Below are 19,898 nucleotides of genomic sequence, written 5' to 3'. Positions count from 1 at the left end.
TTAAGGTGAAACGTAAAATCCATGTGCAGGTTGAAGGAATATAGAAGTGAAGGGGAGAAAGGTAGGATTACCTTCTTACCTTGAAGTGGTGAGCAAAATCATAAGTCAGTTGAATATTATCCTTAACACTTTTGTGTACTCTTATTTGTTTTTTAATTTTATTTCCTGAAGGCATACCTAGGAACCTGTCTTCCTTACCAAGCTTCTTGCTGAGTTATTTACCATGTATGTGCCCACTACAATTTGGAATCATGTCAAAATATTCAATAGTTATGGATATTATGTGAAAACTATTGAAATCAGAAGAAAATTTTATGATAAACATCAGATGGAAATGTTCTCTCTGTTATATGATAGCCATTAGTTTATTATATCCTTATTATTTTCATAGAATTACTAGGCTTCTTTTTTTTGGCAATTGACACAGACAAAATTTTTTCAAAGAAAAAATGCTTAAGAAATAGGTGACTAGGAGGGAAAATGTAGTTGAGTCTGGAAACCTTTTTGCCTTGGCTAAATAAATAAGAAATGATAAGGAATAGAATACAGTAAGAAGAGAAATACTGAGGTTCATGCAGTCTGTCTTATTTAACTCCACTTAATTTCATTGGATTGGATTTGATGGAGACAATGTCAGTGGACATGTATAAGGAGATTGGTAGTGGAATGCCTGGGGCTGTTGTGTCATTGACATGAATGTGTGTAAACAAAATGAATGTTGAATAATTCTGAATAGTGACTTTACATAACAAATATCAGTTTTACAGATGCATAGAGCCAATAGGATGAAACAGATCTGTCACCTATATCTAGTCCTTGATTTCAATATTCTTAAAAAGTAAATACATCAATATTATATTTTTTTCTTTTCTTCCTTTGCCAACAAGTGTTTAGAGTGTTTCTGCAGCATTGCTGAACTCCCAGCTAAAAGATATTTTAGCTTAATTTTTAGAAGAGGAATAAGCCTCCAATGGGCTTCTGGCAATGGTTAAACATCAAACTTAGGTTGCTTTGGCCTCCGTAGTTTTCTTATAGAGCTAAGCTTCCATAGCTTGAAGAATCGGTTTACAGGCAAAAAATATCTACAAAAGCTTAATTTCATATCCTAAAAGTGAATCCAAAAGAACTGAGATTGTTTTTGAAAAACTAAACATCTCAAGTGCATTATCAGAGTGAAATACAGTTGATCATGCATACTCCTCAACAAGCTAACTTTGGTAAGCTGTGCTTTGATAGAACTTTCGTAGTCAGCAGAGGTGCACGTGTTGTAATCCCAGAGGGTGACCACAGATGAGATTGCCAGCCTTTGTATTAGTGACTTTTCTGATTAGTCTGCATGTGATAGGGAATATGTAGGACCTTATTTATTTTCTAATAATTTGTGCATTTCTTTATTTCTTTTCATTGAAATGGCCTCATTCTTGAACTGCATCTAGATTCTTATTTGAGGCAGTCCAAATGAAGCCCTAGAGCATATTTGCGTAGATGAAGTTGAGAATTGTCTACATGGATAACTGAAGTAGGTAGCTCAGACCTTTCAGAATCCTGATGTGTGAGTTAACTTTTCATGCATTTATCAGATTGTCTAGGTGTTTGTCAGATAGCTACTCCTCCTTATGTATATGTGTTTTAATCAATCAGTACAACTCTTTTTTGCTATAGTTTCTTCATGGACACTGGAAAAAGACTGAATTGTCAAGAGTTAGCAAATTAGGATGGTAAAATCAAGTGAACAACAGTCACTGGTATAGAGAAAATTCTTGCCTTATATTACATTATATATTTAAAACATCCTCCTCTCAGACACATAAACAATAATTTGAGCTCTGCATCCACAAGAACATTGTCTTTATTCCTGGAAACTCTTTCAATACCTGGCATATAGTGTGTGTTCAATAAATATTTGTTAAATAAGTAAACTCTATTATAAAGAGGCTCCATCTTACCCTAGATTTAATTACATACTGGTTTAAATCAAATCTCTTCCTCTCTCCTCTACTTCAAAGAGCAGTCATTATATAGGCTGTTCCCGACGTACAAAATGGATTGTGTTTAAAAATTCAGACAGTTTAGTCATTTGGAACCAAGAATGCTTCTCTCATTCATACATTTATTATGACAAGTACTGATTCAACATTCATTCTGACCCAGGCACAGTTCTAGACTCTGAGGATCCAGTGATGGAAAAGACACAAAGTCCCCATTCCCCCTAGTTCTTAGAACAGTACTTGACATGTAATGAATGTTCATTAATCGCTAACTGCTATTTTTTAAATATTGACTTTGCTGTTTTCAGGGATGTTTAATTTAGAGTCCTTAGCCTCTATACTGTTACCAGCTTATGACTCTCCAAAACAAATTTGAATGAAAGTACTAAGAAAAAAACAAGTGCTCTTTTAGGTATATTCTTATCTTCATTTATCTTCACTGGGCACCCACTTTCAAAAAGGGAGAATCAATCAATCTCAGTCTCTCTCCCTCTCTCTCTCTCTTGCTCTTTCTGTCTTTGTCTCTCTCTCATTTTCTTGTGCTGTGGTCCTGGCAAGTCATGGACTCTTCCATGAAATCCTCACTTGAAAATAATGAAAATGTGATAATATTCTAATTCACACAGAGAACACAGCAGAACCTAGTAAATTATTGTTTGCATAGTATTTAGAAATCTGAGGTTAAGATTGCTAAGAGAAACATACAGAACTATTACTGCCACTAAAATTACAGACATTTTTTCTTTACCAAAAAATACCTCAGTTAAATTGGCATTTGTATTTTAAAAGTTGTATGCCACCTTAAAGAACATGTTCAGTGTATATCTAAAGGAAAAACAAATAAAGATCCTGTCATTTCATTATTACATGATAAAAAAATTTCTAAGCAATTACTAGTTTGGGGTATGTAAATGGCATTTAAGACCTTATGATTCACCAGTCCAGACAGATGGATGATTGCCTCTTCTTACATAAGTGACAGGTGGCAGTCTGGTGGAATGGATTCCAAAGGCCTTCAGATTTTTCCTCTCTTCTGTAGTTGCTGCTGGCTTGAAGTAAAGTAGCAATGCACTCCAAATCTGAGAGTAAGGAGGGTTTTGTGTGTGTGTGTGTGTGTCTATCTTGTCAGTATTTTGGTTGACTCCATCCTTTCAGTGGTCTAGCTAGAATGGGAGACCGTAAATGCCCCATTGCAGCTGGCTCTGATTTCAAACCAGGTCTGAACACACTCTTCCTAGAATAGCGATTCTTCCATGTTAATTTTATATATTGTCTAGTGTGTGAAGCTTGTTGCATGTGATACTTTCTGTTATAAGCAGAAGATAAAGTATTTTAACTGTAAAATTTAAGAGTAAGTATCTTAGCTCTACGTTTTACTTATTTGACAAACATATAGTGAATACCTACCATATATTAGGCACAGTTCTGGACACTAGAGATACAAAGCCTTTGGCTCCCAAAACGTAGGTTTTGGAAAGGAAGACATATAATAAGCAAGTGAATGTAATTTTAGGAAAGCACAACTAGTATGAAGAAAACAAAACAGGGTAGGTAGGGTGGAGGTGACAAGCTATTTTAGATATGATGATGAGTGTAGTTCTCCTGAGAAGGTGATATTTGAATAGAGACCAGCATAGAGAAAGAGATTGAACATGCCAAAATCTGGAGGAAGAACATTCTAGACATTGGTAGAAAGTCCTCATGCTCTGAGCTGGAGCTTAGCTAGGAATGTCTCAGGAAAGAAGGAACACTGAACTTTGGCAATCTTTAAAATTCTGAAGAGCCAGGTAGAAAGTGGCCCATTAATCTATAATTATTTGTTTATAGGGCTGGAGGACATTAAGGCATCCTTAAAACATGACTTCCAGTCTTAGATTTTAAGATATCTTCATGATACTTGGATTATAGTAAAACCATAAAGGGGCCTTCAGTCAGGGGGCACAGGACTAAATCTGTTCTGATAAGACATGAAGTTTACTCCTCCGAAAGTGCTCTGAGAAGGAGTGCTACAGGACAGTGGAAGCACACTCGTGAGGCATGCAGCCTCACTGTGAGGGTGAGGAGAAAGATGAACGCACAGCGCTGTAGGTGTGACTTCATTCCCACCTTTCTTCACTTACCAAGCATATGCCTTCACAGTGACCTGTTGACATCCCCTACCCCTAGGTGATACTTGGTTTAACTGATTTCGTTGGGTGCATGAAAATGAGGGTTATCTGTTGTAATGTTGTTATCTATAATAATGTTCTGCGTGTGGGTACCTCTGATTGTTCTGACAATACTGACAGTTCTTAATTTATGGCAACATTTCTTAAAAAGTGTTATGAAGATAAAAAAATTAAACCACAATTAAAAACATACTCTGAGTTATCTCCTAGGAGGCCTATGGCAAATTATTTTTGTAAAATGTGTAATCGGATCCTATTTCAGAATTTTTGTATATTGGGCATTCACAGTGACTGACACTTGTAGAAACAGATTGTTCTACTGTTCCTTCATTGGTATTGGAACATGAAAGATGAGTAAGAACTTTACCCTGTTTTGCCTGTAAAAGGTTCTTTAAAGCCTCAAACTTGACTCTAGCATGTAAAACACGTGTCTATTAGTGACACTGTCATTTTAAAGTGCAGTTTGAACCTTTTCTTTATGCACATAACTCCCCTATCATTTACTTTGTTCCTTTACAAAAGTAATTGAAAAAATGGTTCTTCACTAGCTATTGCAGTTTTTTGTAAACGACTGCCTTTGTTTAGGGTACATCACAAACTGTTGTGTGTAGTATTGGAGGTCACGATAGGAATAGTCTGATCCCTGAAGGAGATAAACAGACTCTAAGAAAGAAAATAATTGTCATAAGAAGTCATCCAAAATTTCCTCCTCAATCAGCACTTTGAGGAACATGGATTCTGATTCAAAAATGTTATTTTACCTCTAAAAGTTTACTACGTCATTCCCCAAGTTTAAGGAAGGGGATTTGGGGAGGGAGAGAAAAATAGAGGGGGGGACAGAAGAAATAAAAGAGCAAAGAAAAGGAAGGAAGGTTGGTAAAAAGGGAAGGAGAATGCTTCTCATGTAAAATGCTTCTATTAAATTCTTCAAACATTTTCTTCTTTTCTAAAAAAATACTGTTTTGTCTCATTGTACAACCTTGAAAGTTTAAAATTGGCTGTTTTTCTGTAAGAAGAATTAAGTAAATGCAATTTCTGTTTTTAGTGATAGCTCAGCTTTCATGAGATCACACCAGCTCTCCAATATAGTTAAGTTTATTACTTCCTTATGCAATTCAAATATCCACAATGTATAGTTAGTAGTATCTTTTTGATAAGTATCAGGATACCACAACAGTGTGATACTCAGTGGCTGGTGTCTGTAGTAAGGTAGATGCCACCAAGTAATGAGATTACATGATATTTTGGTGTAATTTGCCTAAAAAGGATCATGACAGAGAAGTCTGTTTTAGCTGAATGCCCAAAGTGATAAAGGGCTGTTGTGTTTGAATGAAGAAAAAGGATATGAAACAAAGACTGTACTTTGCAAGCTGCAGAACCTCTCTGCTCTGCACAGGTATTACTTGAAGGCTCAAATGGAACTTTATGGGAGGGAATGTATACTTGGAATTAGACTGGTAGCTTCTAAAGCAAATATGATATCCCATGATTTCTTTCAACATCAGAAGAAAAAAAATCCCACAAGTAGAAACTGCAGGTGCTCCCTTTTTATTGCACTATGTAAAGAGAAAATGTAAAATGGACACGCTTTCGACAATCATGTTCTCTTCATCAAGCTGTTATTGTTATTTTAGTGAGTCCACTAAAAAGAATTATCTAGAGCTTCTTGTTTTTACTTCTTTGTGTACTTGATGAATGTGATTACCATTTTTACCTCGTGTATTTAAACCCCTCTGCCATAATCCCATATTATGCCTAAAAGCCATGTATGTGAGAGCTTTCCCCCCTTCCCTGCAATAGTTTTTAGGGATATGACTGCATTTAAGCAGGTGCAGTAAATGCATTTTTGTGATTTTTCACTGTTATGTGCAAATGTAAAATGTCTGACATAATTAAGCTGACATTAATAGAGACTATTAAGTAAAATAAGCTTGTTTATGAATGAAGACCTTATACTCATTCAACATCGCCTTTCTTTGACAAATGCACTGCATCCACTTATGTGGTATAGCATTGTATGCCTGGAAAGTGAATAAGCATTTGTCAGGCTACCTTCCAGAGGTTTCCATTAACCAACTTCTAATTTCCTTTTCATGGTCTGCAAAGGGAATCTGATTTTATTTTTTAATGGAATAAAAGGTTGGGCCTAGCACCACTAGGGCCAGTGATTGTCAGAATAACAAGAAATCTTTAGTTAATTTTGGTCCTGAATTGTTCTTAGTCCTGTGTTCTTCTCACTTCAGAATTTAAAGGATCCTTTTCAAAATGGCCACCATCCAGGGGAGGAGGATGTGAAGGAAAATAATAAAGAACAGTGGCAACTGAGTTGATGCTGTATAAATAAGCACATTTGCTGTGCCTCTGTTCTGCAGTTTTTATGTCCCACTGATGAGAGAACTGGTTTGAGATGTAAATTGCTTCCCTTTGATTGAACCAGGGAGGAGATGTCATGTAACTCATCTCATCAGCATAGAGCATTGTGCGCTTTTGGTGAATTATAGGATAACAGAGCTAGGAAGAATTCCTTAACCTCTCTCTGCAGCCCCATTCCCATTTTTAATAACCACAGAGGGGAAGTACTTCCCTTCACCTGACTTCTGTGGTTTGAGCTCATTTCTTCTGATCCTGTCCTTAAATATTTCATAAAGGATCACTGGAAAGTGCCACTGTTTTAACTTGCCAAACATATCCTGTAAATTAAAATGTCAAGTTTTAGGGAGTTTTTTTGCTTGCTTGTTTGTTTTACATGGAGAACATTTAAAAGATTGCTTTGGAGAATGAGAAAGGGGATAAAGAAATGATCTGAAGGCAATATTTTCCATAGTGTTTCTCACTTGTTTAGATTTAGGGTTAACCTGGAGTGTCAGGCAGCTCTACATAAAACTGAGAAAGGAAGAGGGGGTGGTAGTGGGGGGGTAGGAACTCACTGTGACATCCATGAGGTGGTATGCTATATGAGCAATTAGTAAAAGGATTTAAAACAAAAGAATTGGGAATAGGACTGCAATCAATCTAGCCTGGTATCTCAACAAAGCAGGGGCTTTTTTTTTTTATATGCGAAATTCAGGGCAGATATCACGGCCCTATCATGACAGCACGGCCTTTTCTTCCTCCCCTTCTATTAAATCTACATTTTGAAGGTGGATGGTGCTGACTCATAAATTAAATTGGAGTAATACATACAGTGTATATATATTTCTGTCACTTTGTCTCAAATTAAACACGAACCTTCTCCCCTGACAAGATGATAGAAAAGTTAATTGCTCGCCCTGGCTTTAAATTGGAATTTGAATTTGCAAAATGCTAAAGGTTTATGAGATCTAAATCATGAGGAGCTTAAATTACATTCCTGTGATAAAATATTAATAAATCAATTAAAACATAAGCCGAGTATAATATTACTTTTTTTTTGTAGGAGCCTTGAACACAATAATTCATTAGGGTGTAGTGCAGTAACAATTATTGTATCTTTTTTTAATTTTCTTTTTATTAGTTTTTTTTGATAAATACATCATTGGATAACATTCCACATGGTGGATTAGCATTACCCCACTGTAGCATCCAGAAATTTTGTTGCACCCCTAAACCAGAGCTCACACCCTAAATTGCCTGCTGTTACTAACCCATGTTAGCATCAGTCTCTTCTTTTACCGAAGAGGTAGTTTCCTCTTGGGAACATCTGTTCAATGCCAGCTCTGCTATTTTGTGATTTCTGAATCTCTCCTCTAAAAATGGGCATAATCATAATAATACTACTATAAGAATTGGCATGAGGATCAAATTAGATAGTGTATGTGGAAGCCATTTGTAGATGGTAAAGCACTGTAGAATGTTAATTATTACTGTTGTAAATTAGAGAATTTTCATTTCCGAAAAAGTTCTTAGTCATTACTTAATAGCTAGTCCCTTCATATTAAATATGAAGGATCAGAGGTCCAGAGAGGTTTAGCCACATGTCTAAGATCACATAAAATCAATACTCCTAAATCCCAACTCATTTTGTTTTTCACAAAAATGCTTGGGAAGTCACATCAAGCTTGGTATGTTATATTTACTCTTTCCATATTGTTTCCCCTTTGGTCCTGAGATTTTTTTTTTGACTGACTAAACATTAGTGTTTTTTAGGGATAATTTTTTAAGGGTGCTGGTGGTGCAAACAGTATTTTCACAGCTGTCAGGAAGGGGTTCATTTGGCCAAGAAGATAATGCGTTGTTCTGCTTTTCCCCAAATGAAGACTCAGCAGGGTTTGAGAGGAAGCCTCAGATGAGGGAAGGCAGTGAGTGGCCTTGCTTTTTAAATACTTCTTCCATGTAAATGTAGATGAGGATTCAACCATGATTTTTATCTCCTTCACCCCCCATCCTGTTCTATGGCTCTAGCCTGCAATTTTCCTACCCAGCCCCAGCCCCCCCCCAACCCCTGCCCCAGCTTTCCACCCCCAAGTTCCAGGAATCACTGGGATTTGCTTTTTATTTATTTATTTAAAAAATAAAGAAATGAGAGGTATGTTTCTTACTCTGATGCTGAGATAACTCTAGCTCAACAAAATACCTGTAGATCAGAGACTAAGAAACTGGGTTGCTAATCCTGTTTTTCCTGGTGCCATGTGATGTGATATCTGACAAGTTTGCATCATTTCATCTTTGTTTTCTCCTCTTGCCAACAGTCATCAATCTATAGTGTTTTGAAGACTTCCATTAAATGATTATGAAATGTTTGCAAAATGATAAAGGACTATATAAATTTTATATAATCATATTGTGTGATTTCTGAATGAGCTCAGGCAGAGTTCATTCTGTGGAATACATAATATTCACATGCAAAATCATTACTTAACAGTGGTGTACTTTTTTTTTTAACAGAGTATAGTGCATTATGAACAGAGTTAACATGGTCTGTCTCCTGAAGGTTTAAGATTAGGATATATTATTTTACAAGAGAAAAAAGAAGTTGATTATGAAAAAAAGTTAATTGAAACAGAGAAACTGTTGGTACTATAAGATTAGTCATGGACATCAGCAAGAAGTAGATTTTAAAGAAAAGTAGATTCTATGACTGCATTTAGAAAAAAAGTGAAATGTTCATGAATTAAAAAAGCTATTGATCAACAATATATCAAGTTGTCAAGTATCAGAAAACCCCAATTAAAAACATGGAAATAAGCAAAATAGTCCTGGCTGGTGTGGCTCGTTTAGAGCGTTATCCCATAAACTGAAAGGTCAGGGATTTGATTCTGGTCAGGGCACATGCCTAGGTTGCAGGTTTCGTCCCCAGCTGGGGCATGTAGGAGAGGCAACCGATTGATGTTTGTCTCTTGCATTGATGTTTCTCCCGGTCTTCCCTCCCTTCCCCTCTCTGTAGAGGGGATCTCTGTAAGATCAACCAGTTTATCCTTGAACGAGGGTTTAAAAACAAAAGAATATAAAATAGGCAAAATATGCTTTTAAGAAGGCAAATGAGATTTGATAAAAACCCAAGAGTTTTACTTGTTAAATAACCCTTCAGGGTATCTTTGATTTTTAAATCCATTTATTGAGCCCTTATTATGTACTAGACATAATGAAGATAGGATATAAGTTTTTCTCATAACAATATTCATTTACAGATGAGGAAAGAAATTTAGGGACATTAAATGATGAGCATGAGGACATAGGGGCAGGTCAAACCAGGTCTGTCTGGCTCCAAAGCTTTTTCTCTTTTCATTTCTCTATCCTCCCTTTCACAGCAAATATGAGGCAATTAGAAAAAAGAACTAACAAGAACTATGAAAATGTACTAGTGAAGAGGAATCAGGAAGAGAGAAAGAGTTGTTCCTGGAGACAAGGCTCCCCAAGTGCAGTGAGAAGTGGAATGGCAGTTCAGAGCTTAGCTGACCAGTTGGAAAAGCGCACAAAGGAATCACAAAAGCATATCACATTGTGTAGGATAAACTGCCCTGTGTACTTGTATTATCTTTGACGATATCTTAATACCCTATTTGATCTGTATCATATTTTATTAGAGACTTATACATTTCTGGTTGTTTATTAGTTTACAGAGCATATTATATATAGTTTGTTTGTTTCATTTGCCACTCACAGAAAACCTGTATTTTAAGAAAAGAAGTATTGCCATTCCCATTATAAAAATGGCAAAACTGAGGCTTGGGTAGGTTAAATGATTTACTAAAATTTTATTAATAACAAATGACAGACAAAGCTTAAGAATTTCAAGCTTCTTATCAGTACAATTTTACTGTATCAAGTCACTTGTTTTAGAAAATGTTTGAAAGACAATAGTTAAAATAGTTAACTGGAAAATTTACCTGCTTTCTCTTATTAGTCTCCTACAATAGAAAAAAATGAGGCATTACAGTAACAAATTCTTGTGATTCAAGTGACTCAAACATAACTTTATCACTTACCCATGAGGTAATTTTATAGATGCTAATCAGAGTCCTCTAACTTTTTTCCCATGTCTGCCATATCGCTTGCCATTGTATAGCCACCCTAGTTTCATTTCACAGCTTCAGTTGAAAGTCCAAGGTTTAAAGTCCCATATTCAAATACAAATATGCTTATGAAGGGAGGTATACAATGGTTGGCTAATGTAAATTAGTTGACACCTTATGTGGATTATTCCAGTCTTGAGAGCATGACCAAACACTTAATTCAGGATAGAGTTGGAGAGGAGCTACTAAGTGAAGTTCTGTTTTTGCCAGTTAAGAGGACATAGTTGAAAAAGTAAGTATACTTCTACGTTATATTGTCTTATGCAGAAAACAAACTAAAACAGAGACACATTTCTTTAGAAGGAAACCACATCCCAAATCACAAACCATGGAATACTATGAAATTTAGAAAAAGTCAAAGAAGGATGTTGAGAGTTTGTTAAACATATGCAGCAGGCAGAACCTACCAAAATAGATGGAATGAGCCCAAAGGACATACGGTAGAATTATGGTACCGGAAAGTCTGAGGCCATGGGTGGTCTATGGAAGCATCCTTGAGCCTAATTTACAATAGCGGTTAAAAGAGGACCTGACCTGACCGTGAATGAATAATACCAAATTGACACATGTGCCAGAATCAGGAAGTGAAATGGTTTTGCCAGATTATATTCAGGAGAAGAAAAGGAAATATTAAATCATGACCCATAAGACATGTAATATGCAAGTCCTTTAGGGCTCCCACTCTCAGGTGGGGAAGTCAATGAGCAGAAAGGTATCCCCTGAGAAATGTGCATAGGGGAGCTGCTGAGAAAGGATGTAATGTGCTAGCAGATAGAGCACCAAAGTGAAGCTCCCTGCTGTCCCAGTTTACTGTCCTGCCTCTCTTCCTCAGCAAACAGTGGATAATATTAGCTCAGTAAAAAATAAGAAAAGGAATCAGCATTAGACCCATGTTTAGCTAATTACAAAACAAAAGTAACATAAGAAAAACAGATCTATATATATAGATATATATTAGAAAATAACATTTTCATAGTAAAAAAGAAATAGAAAAAATTCTGGCCTCTTTAATATGAGGTCAAATTATATATAAGATCAAAAAAATAAAACAACAAAAAAATAAAATAAGCTGTGAGAAAATAGGAAAGAAGTAGAACTGAAAAATAAAATTATTATAGAACTAAAAGCAATATTGATCTGGAAAGTACAATAAGAAAAGAACCTCTAATATTACTACTATCATTATGGATGAGAAACCTCAGACAAATTGAAAAATGTAAAAATTTTTAGATGATGTGAGAAAATCATAATGATTGGAAACTTGTATCTAAGATAAAAAGTATTATCTCCCTAATAAATCAGAGCTTCTGAAATTGATAAGAAAGAAGACCATCACCTTGATAGGTAAACTGGCACAGAACATTCAAATGGCTCTTAAACTTATTAACAGACATTCAACACATAGATAAGAGAAATAAATATTAAAATATGTATGATAAAATAAGTGCAAATTCGAAATATAATAAGATGTATGTTCATCAAAATGCCAAAAATAACTTCAAATTCAGATAAATTTTATATCTATGAAAATAACAAGTACATATATACAAATTTTAGAAATTTGTGTAAAGTGGATGATTTCAAGGTAAATAGAAATTACCATATGAGAGCAAAGAGAAATAGAAATAAATTTAGAAAGTTTTAGGGCTACCAGTAAATAAATGTTAATTGTGTATGTGTATTTCTATTTGCTAAATAAATAAATCAGTCAGCTTTGTAAACAGATGATTTTTTCTTCTTATCTCTGAAATGTGTTCCCAACATTTTCTTCATTAGCCCTGAGTAGCCAGGAACAGGCTCCGCCAGAGGTTCTGTTCTTTCTGTATTAGTGGGCATCCTGTCTCATCATTGCTTTGCTTTGCTGAGTGGTGGGAGCCATGCAGAGAGGTACAGATAGTTTCTGTGTCCACTCAGGTTTCCTCTACCTCCATGGCAAGTCACCAGAGGTTAGCACTGAGAGGATAATGAAAGGAGCCTGGTTACTAGACTTGGTTTTTCTGCCATTTGCTTAGAATACGTAACCTTTACATGCATTGCTTTATTATTTTTTTAATCTCCCAGCTCAGAGATTTGGATTAGAGTCATGCTTCATATTGGTTTCCCAGAAAAGTATACCTATCCACAAAATTTCGAGGTTTCGCAATCTCCCCAAACCTCTTTCCACCACTGGAGTTCTAGTGCGATGTGCTAGATAATTTTAAATTGCTTCACCTCTAATATTTTATAGCCTTGGGGACTATATAGCTTTAAATTAAACACAAATGTCAGATGGAATGATTTTTATTGTGAAAAGTAGAACGTGATGATTACCCTTACACCGTGCCTTGGGCCAGTTACTTAACCTTTCTGTACCTTAGTTTTCTCATCTGTAAAATGGAGAAATTAATAATATTTTCTAAGGTTGTTCTGAGGATTAAATTAATACATACATTTACAGCTTTTGGAAAAGTTCACACCACACAGTAACCTCTGCACTGTGAAGTGTTAACTAATGTCTTCTACTAGCTGAAGTATCTTAGCACAGAGAAAAAAATCTTTGAACTCCTGAAAAATCCTTATTCACATTTTCATCGTGGCTGAAATAGCACCTTTTCCCTTGAAACTATGATTGGATCCATTGCTTTGCTATTAACTAGTTGTTATGAGTGCCCTTATATGCACGGTGCTTTGGGAGAAGTTAGAATTAACTTCATTAATTTGGGGCTGTTTATTAAGCATTCCTGATCAGTAGAGGAAGAGATTAAACAAAACTAGGGATTAACTTCATCCTGAATAGGAAATTTCTTTTTATGCATTCTCTGTTTTTGTAAAGTTTTGTTTATTTTGTGTGTGTATGTATATATAATCTATGACCCACGGACAACTACTTTACTTGAAAACTATAATAAAATGTGAAATATAAAATAATTTTATTTAACTATACTCAGCATATGTGGTTCTCTTTGAGTGCCATTTAAAGTTGAGAAATTATTAAGGAAAAAGCAGTATGTTGATATTTTGGCATATAAATATCAACTGTCAACTAGAAAACAAAAACACAAAAACTAATATATACAGTTTCAGGTAAGGCATAGTATACTGTGCCTTTGTCTTCATTGGTAGAAAATATTTTGGTGATATGGTTGTAAATTGTATCCAAGGTATAAGTAAGTTTCAAAATATCAAATTAGCTTATATCAAGCCATTTTATCTCAAGTTTATAAACAGTTGTATAGAGTCACATAAAGCATCAAAGACTGCCTTGGTTATATATGGAGGATAAAAGCCAAGGTTCTTCTTACACTTAAAAGAAATGTTGACTTATGTTGAATTTCAAGGAAAATATTATATTATCTGTGTTGCCTGGTTATCACAATTGTCTCATGAGCTCTAACCTTAGTTTATTTTTTTTTAAAAACACAGTTAGTGCTTTTCTAGGAAACCAGGAACTATCCCAATACTATCTCATTTTATATTTTTGTGTCAAATTTAATATTTTAAAAATGTGTGAACCCAACATGACCCCTTTTTTTTACAAATTTTCTGTTGGGCTGGTGCCATCTGTGGTTGTGAAGCCAAGTGTTCTGTTGGGGCAGAATAATCAAATCAAAGTTAATGGGATGGCCATCTAAGCAGAGCTCTTTGTCATTAAGGTCCACTCTCGTGATAGTAGCACATTATCCTGCTGATTGGATTTGTAGGAAGGCATCCACCTGTGACCCACACTGGTAAAGAAAAGACTTGCTGCCAAGACAGTCCTGGCAAAGTGGGAAGTAGCTGTCCTCCACAGTAGATTCTTTTGCTGGATAGCCAAAGTGTGCAGGGCAACGTGAACCATATTAGTAGATGGGTGATCTCCACATTATTTGGTTGATTTGGGTCCCAAAGTAAAGTAACCAAAAGCAGAGGAGCGGAAACTATATCATTAGAGAGGAATGACTGGTCTTGAGCTGGGGGAAAGCAAGTAGAACACATAGAAACACTGAGCATATCATTTGACAAGATTTAAGCACGCGGAAGCCCTTACCTCCATCTCAGGAATGATTTTCTGTGTTTGGACCAGAGTTGTTGCAAGGATTTCCATGTCTGCTGGGGGCACTGAGGTTCTCACAGACTATGGGAAACACAGTTTGGCTCACATGCTCTCATAATCAGGCTGACTTGCACTGAAAATGCGAATGCTCGATAGCAGTGCCAGGCCTCTAGCAGTACCAACTGTTAAATAATAAACAGGCCCTGTTTATGGCAGCCTCTTCCCCTCCCGCCAACATGGAGTGCCTGTTCTCTAGGTTTGGGTGCCTGTGTGTGTTCAGATGCTCAGAACAGGGTGCGTGTTGTGTGAGGTGGTGGTGGCATGGAGGCATCAGTCTACATCTAATCTTCTTAGTTTATTAGTCTCTCAGGGCCTCTGTGAGCTAGCAAACAAGCAGGGCTTTGGCAGCCTGAACAATGGCTATGCTGTCATTCTAGATAACGTTACAGACTTTGCAGAGTGCATTGGCTAATTGTTTTTCTTTTTTAAGTATTTTTATTGATTATGCTATTACAATTGTCCCAATTTTTTCTCTTTTTTATTTGCCCCCATCCCTGTACCCTGCAGAATCCTCCTCTCCCTTAGTTCATGTCCATGGGTTGTACATATAAGTTCTTTGGTTTCTCCATTTCCTATATATTCTTTATCTCCCCCTGTCTATTTTGTACCTGCCTATTATGCTTCTTATTCCCTGTACTTTTCTCCCCCATTATTTCTCTCTCACTCCACAATGATAACCCTTCATGTGCTCTCCATTTCTGTGAATCTGTTCCTATTGTAGTTATTTGCTTAGTTTTTCTTTTTTTATTTAAGGTTCGGTTGTTGATAGTTGTCAGTTTGTTGTCATTTTACTATTCATATTTTTTATCATCTTTTTCTAAGTCCCTTTAACATTTCATATAATAAGAGTTTGGTGATGATTATTTGGTGATGATAGTCATTATTTGTTCAAATAAGTTTTCAATTTCTTACCCTTTTTCTTCTCCTTCTGGCGCCCCTATGATTTGGATGTTGGAGCATTTGAAGTTGTCCCAGAGGTTTCTAAGCCTGTCCTCATTTTTTGAATTCATGTTTCTTCATTGTGTTTTGGCTGGATATTTATTTCTTCCTTTTGTTACAAATCATCGATTTGAGTCCTAATTACCTTCCCTTCACTATTGGTTCCCTGTATATTTTTCTTTATTTCAGTTTGCATAGCCTTCACTTTTTCCTCTATTTTGTGACCATACACAACCATTTCTGTGAGCATCCTGATTATCAGTGTTGTGAATTTTGCATCAGATATGTTGTCTGTCTCCTCATTGTTTAGTTCTTTTTCTGGAGTTTTGATCTGTTCTTTCTTTTAGGCCATATTTCTTTGTCTTGGCACACCTGTTACTTGGTAAGGGGTGGAAGCTTAGCTATTTACCAGGATGAGGCAACCCTCTTTGCTGTTTTGTGGCACTGCTTGTGGGGGAGGGGTCAGAGAGCGCAAGGCTGCTTGCTTGGCTCTTGTCCCACTTTCCCTCACTTCCCTTGCTTCCTACAAGTGGATTGTGTCCTTTCTGGGGCTCATTTACAGTGAGTGGATTTGCGTACACTCTAGGACCCTGTGGGTCTCTCCAATGGACTCTCATGTGAGACTGGGAATTTTTCCTGCCACTGCAACCCTACAGATTTTTTACAGCCAGGGGTTTTGAGTCTTTAGTGTCCCATGCTGAAATGAAACCCTAGGTTTCCTGGTCTGTCTCGCTCCCCCATTGTTTTTCCTGGCTCATCTGCATGCAAATGTGGGATTTTCTGTGCAGTCAGGCCTTGCCTTGCTGCCCTCCTCTCTCCCAGGCTGCCTGACTTGGCCCCTCTTACTAGTCAGGATGAATGTTTCTTTAACTCCTTGGTTGTTGGATTTTCATGCAAATGATTTTCTGGTAGTTCTAGGTTTTTAAATTTTTTCTAATATGTTTTTATTAAGCATTTTATTTCATGTGCATTCTTTTTTATTGTTGTTCAAATACAGTTACCTCCATTTGTTACATTTACTCTTTGTTTTTAAATTGGTTGTTATCCTTCTTTTGGTTGTGTGAGGAAGTGAAGCATTTCTGCCTATGCCTCCATGTTGGCCGGAACTCTAATTGTTTTTCTTATGTTCATTTTCTCTTCATGTTCCTTCTTCTCCTTTGAATTGGTTCAGAGTGAGTAGGGATTAAAAAGGGTAAGAATGGTTCTGTCAGTTCACTACTTTACTTTCGGGAAGTTAGAAAGTATTTGCATATTTTTGTTAATTTTTTCTTACATGTATTGGGGTGACATTGATTAATAAAATTTTATAGGAGTCAAACTATAGTTCTATGACATATCATCTGTATATTGCATTTTGTGCCCACCACCCAAAGTCATATCATTTTCTATCACCATGTATTTGACTCTTTTTATGCTTTAGCATCCCTGTTACTCTCTTTTTCTCTGGTAACTATAATACTTTTGTTTGTGTATGTGAGTTTTTGCTTTTTTCTCTTATTTGTTCATTTGTTGTGTTTAGTTTTATATCCTACATATGAGTGAAATCATATGGTTTTATTTTAATGGCAAGATGCATATGGTATATTCATATTGATAATGAATCAGACATTCAGTCAATCAACAAATGCTTACTAAAGACCCACAGTGTATATAAAACCCTAGAGTAGGTGCTTAGACGGAATTCATTGTTCTTTATATATTCTTACTGAACACCTGCCAGGCTGAACTGGGAGTTTTGTCTTGGATTACACGTACAAAGGGCTGCAGATTCCGGAAGAGCAGTTCAATTAAGAGCCAAGCTCAAAACATACACTCAAACTTCAGAAGAAAACAACCCCTAAAAGTCCCAGATTTGGTTATTGAGAATTTTTCCATTCACTAGTCCCAAGAAGGATCCCTTGGTAATCTAAGTTTTATATTGTTTATATGCCCAAAGGCGTTTGGTATGCCTCACAGACACAGTGGTCAAAAATAGACTCTCTTATTCCCATAAACCCTGTCCAACCCCCATTCACCAGCAAAACTTAGGATAAATAGACATGATGCCAGTCTTTAGGAGGAAGCATTCATTAATCAGTGTAAATGAGGCATATTCAGAAGAGGGTGACCTGGGGCATGTGACGGTAGGGTAGGGGTAAGTATAAATCAAAAAGCCTAGTTTTTCTCAAGAACTAATTCTAAAGGCAATGCCTCAACTTTTAAGTAATGACAATATCCCTGGAGTAAGTTTCTAACAGGATGACCACTATGAAAAATAGCCCTTATAAGAGGTCTATGTTACAATACATGTGTTTAGAAAATTCAGTAATATTCATTCATGATGGCTCGCACATGAAGAAGCTGTCCTTTGGTTGGAATACCAAAGTGAAATGAACCTCCTCCCATCTCAGGTCACTAAATATGTTTTCAACTGTGAGGTAATCAATCATTCAGGTTCTTGAAGTAGCATAATTTTTAGATCAAAACTATATATTTGAATTAAAAACTCTGGTGATAGCTCAGAGGGTATTGTGATTATCGAGGTATACTTTCAGTGGTATTTTCTTTAAGAGAAATGCAAATGCCTATTAGAAAGTTTTGGTTAATTTATAGTGTCAAAAGTGGTTTAAAAGCTATACCATGTTGAATTCACTCAAAATAGTTTACAAATGCCTAATGGCAAAAATTAATAGGGAAATAGTCATTTAAAAATCAACTAGCATTGCATTACACATTAATGCATTTGTATTCACCATTATTTTCCTATTGTATCCATATCCTCTTGTTAGAGAACTCTCAACGGTTTCATCCAAAGGAACTAGACCCAGATTAATTACCCTTCACTCTAGAATTGTTGCCTATGTCCAGTAGGCCTCCTTAACTAGCTTGTCAAGCCCTCACCAGGCACTATTAGGAAGGTACCTAAGTGGGCCCTATTAGAACTCTTACTTCTCCCCACGTTAGGCTACTTGCAGCCAATTATCAACTACATGCTCACTTAGGCTCTGAATTATCAAGGTTTAATCTGTTGTGGATGGGAAGGTAGATACCCAAAGATTTTAGAATTGTGTCTTAATGGAGAATATGTGGCCTGAGTAGGGCTTGAGGGAGCTCTCTTAAGAGTAAAGTAGCCCTGGCTGGTGTAGCTCAGTGGCTTGAGCGTGGGCTGCCAACCAAAGGGTCGCCAGTTTGATTCCCAGTCAGGGCACCTGCCTGGGTTGCGGGCCAGGTCCCCAGTGGGGGCCACGTGAGAGGCAACCACACATTGATGTTTCTCTCTCTCATCCTTCCCTCTCTTTAAACATAAATAAATAAAATTGTAAAAAAAAAAAGAGTAAAGTACATCAAGGTGATTTCTGTTGGTGGCTTGACCATTTTATCTCCTGTGTTCTGGTGGGTTCAGTTTTAATTTTATACATACACATAAACACATATACGTACATTGTTGGTCTATGTAGCTACACATACCACACATATGCTATATAATATGTACACCTATATAATATTGTATGTTTATCGATCTATCTACCTATCTATACCTCTGGTAATTGTTCCTAGTGACTTAGATGCTAAGATCTATGAAAGTAAGCTTTTTGGCAGGGATGGGTGCAGAGTACCTATTTAAGCACCCACATATCTGGAAGTCTAAGAAACTTACTTATAAGATGCTGCCAGACCATATGATCAAGATATGTACAATCGAAGACCAATATAGTACATTACCTTATTACTTATTAGAAAAACCTTTCACTGCCTAATTTAGTGTTTTGCATAATATAAAACTGTTTAGGTGTATTTAATAGAAATATATATATAGTTACAGTTAACTTTGTTTTGGGGGGAAGTGGAATTTCTGGAATAGCATTTAAATAAAATGAATAGTACTGGCCTACTTAGAAAAATTAATTATAAAAGAAAAAATAATGGAGTATAGTTGCAGATAATGGTTTTAGGGACATTGCTGGTTGCAATCCATCCTGAGGCTTATTTATAATTGGCACAATTAGAGTTTTTGAGAGTTCAGTAGCTTTAATTTATTTACAGGGATTCATATAGATTTGAGTTATTGAGGAGGTGGGGAATGAAGATGGGTAGGGCTTACTGCTTTATATTTAAGTTCTACAGGATTTCAAACTCACAATTTTTTAAGAAAAAAATTACCTACAGGAAAAGAGCACCAGGTTCTTTAGCAGAGAGGATTTAATACATTTGGATCCTTATATCAATAAACTTTTATATTAGATCAGATAATAAAAATCAC

The sequence above is a fragment of the Artibeus jamaicensis genome, unplaced genomic scaffold, assembly GCF_021234435.1.
Source record: "Artibeus jamaicensis isolate MK-2021 breed Jamaican fruit bat unplaced genomic scaffold, CSHL_Jam_final contig_3126, whole genome shotgun sequence".
In the NCBI taxonomy this organism is placed as follows: domain Eukaryota; kingdom Metazoa; phylum Chordata; class Mammalia; order Chiroptera; family Phyllostomidae; genus Artibeus; species Artibeus jamaicensis.
Note: the sequence above shows the minus strand (reverse complement) of the source record.